Genomic DNA, 2,500 nt, shown 5'->3' on the forward strand with positions numbered 1-2,500 from the left:
ACTCCATTTTTCACCTTTTTTGCTTTAATTTCTTTCTTGGTTTCAACTTAAAGCTGAAAGACCAAGAATTAGTTTATGTTATAATATTGGCCACCCTTGACACATAAAGAATGCAATCACAGACATTTTAGTTACATCAGTTCTGCAAACGGAAAGCATAACAAACCAATAATAAATAATCATTACTCGGGTATTTGATGTTTACAAATAGGAAAAAGCCTCAAAGAACAAACCTCAACACAAGAATTTTCGTCATCGCTGTTATCAACATTTTCCCACTGCTCGAAAAAATTGGACAAGGGAATGTTCTCTTTGTTGTCAGCATGTCGGTCAAGGAATTTCAAAAATGCAAGTTTGCACCTTGCAAGTTTGTTGCGTGATTTGCCTGTTGAATAATGATGACAAGCCTTGATTACTTTTCTTTAGAATGATCTGAATTCTTAAATTAAACGCACTGCTTAATTCCCGAAGTTAAGTCAGTTTAAAAGTTAAGTGATTTCTTTTTGTTGCAAAATAGCATCGTCACTCGATCCAATGCAATATGTCTCGATCCATTACTCGACGTAATGTTCTACAAGTAAGTCTGTGTTTTACTCACCAGTTTTTCTGATAAGTCCTTTCCGCGCCTGTGACTCACCAACGTCCACATCAGCCCATGTATTTGCCTTTAGCTCGCTAAGTTGTTGGGCAGTTCCCAACACTTTATTCCGCGACATTTTCACAGCCGAGTAGTCATCCGGAAAGAACACCAACAGCTCCTTGTGTCCTGCAAATTGATCGAAGCAGACACACAAGTTATTTGGAGAAGGATCGCAGCAAATCTTGAAAAATAAAGTCCTTTCTGAAATGTTTCAATGGCTCTTACCTGTGGGTTTTCTTAAAGTTCTTGCTTTTGAAATATTTCACATAATGGCTTTGCGATTCCTTAAGCTAAAACCAGTGTCACACAAATCATGCGACCGAATGAGCAATGTGCGAAAAGCATGTGCGCTTCACCACTATCCAATCACTGAAAGCCAAATAGAATCTGTGACAAAGGAATTACTTTGGTTGGCATGATTAAATGAAAATTTCACTTTGAAAGACCGCACGCTAACGTCACGTTCGCGTCGTATTTACACACCACAACTGAAGATGCAGAAGAGACCCGGCAAAAAAAACGTTTCCTCGAACTACAAATTGGCAGATTAACAACTTACAATCCTCTGATCAGGACAAAGAAACAAATTGAATCTGGCTTTCTGATCAAGGTCAATGACTTTTATTTGAATGCCAAATACATGTAAAACACGTGACAAAGGTATCATTTTGATTGCATGATTTAATGAAAATTTCACTTTGAAAGACCGCACGTGAGCGTCACGTTTGCTTCTGTTGGCACACTTCAAAATGGCGGGAGAGCCCCCGGCAACAAGAGGAAAATATAAAACTTGGATGTTCGATCGCAACGTGGCGATTCCTCAAACTACACAATGGCGGATATTTAACACCACAAAATCTTTAGATCAGCACAGAGAAACAATTGCAAGTGATGCCTGGCTTTCTGATCAAGAAGATCAGGGTTCATTCGAAACTGCAAATGAATCCGACGAGTCAGACAGAATGGACACTTCAGATGAACCATCTGCAATGTCAAATGAGACACATTTTCAGGTCCACGCAGACATGTGTTCAAACTATAAAGAAACGAGCGACGAGGAAGACAACACTTTTATTTTCTCGTCAGAAAGTGAACCAGATGAAACACCTGATGCTACTGGCAGAACAGTAGCGACACATAATAGTAAAAAAAAAAAAACAAATAAAAACGATTATTACAACTCTCCGAACGTCCATCAAGCGCCGAGTACATTTTCCTGTTCTTTGTTATATTCATTGCTCTGATTGGTTCAATGTCTGTAATTCTAAGAGCCAATGAAATGTTTTGTAGTCTTCGCTCTTTCCGCGAAAAGCCATGTGCCTCGAGTGCTTCCTGTTGTTTGCGTGGGTGTTGTTTGTTCGGCTATTGTTTCACGAATAAAAGATTTACAACAATGGGAAAGTGTTTTCAGCGACTTGTGGCTTCAGAAACTACTGTACAAAGAGTGGCTACGCGAAGTCAAGGGTGACAAACACAAGGCACGATGCATTGTGTGCATGAAGGATGTTGACATTTCAAGCATGGGAGAGTCGGCACACACTAGCTATATGAACAGCTGCTTAGCGCTTGATTTTGCAGTGCGTGGAGTCCTTGAATTTTTAGTTGAAAAAACCGTACGAACCCTGTATAATTATATAAAAAAAAATTATTAGTTAATGATTATGATAATCATGTATATGTTAATGAGTTATAAAAAAAAAAACACTTCAACGATTTCCTGTTACCTTACCAGTGTGCTCTGTCACTGAGTGATCTTGGTTTTCTTGGTAGTAAATCAGGTACTTTTATAGAAGTCAGGCCCTTGTCAATAGTGGCAATCTGTGATCAAGTGAACATAAAAAATATCTAAGTTTTGTGATA

The sequence above is a fragment of the Montipora foliosa genome, unplaced genomic scaffold, assembly GCF_036669935.1.
Source record: "Montipora foliosa isolate CH-2021 unplaced genomic scaffold, ASM3666993v2 scaffold_394, whole genome shotgun sequence".
Classification (NCBI taxonomy): Eukaryota; Metazoa; Cnidaria; class Anthozoa; order Scleractinia; family Acroporidae; genus Montipora; species Montipora foliosa.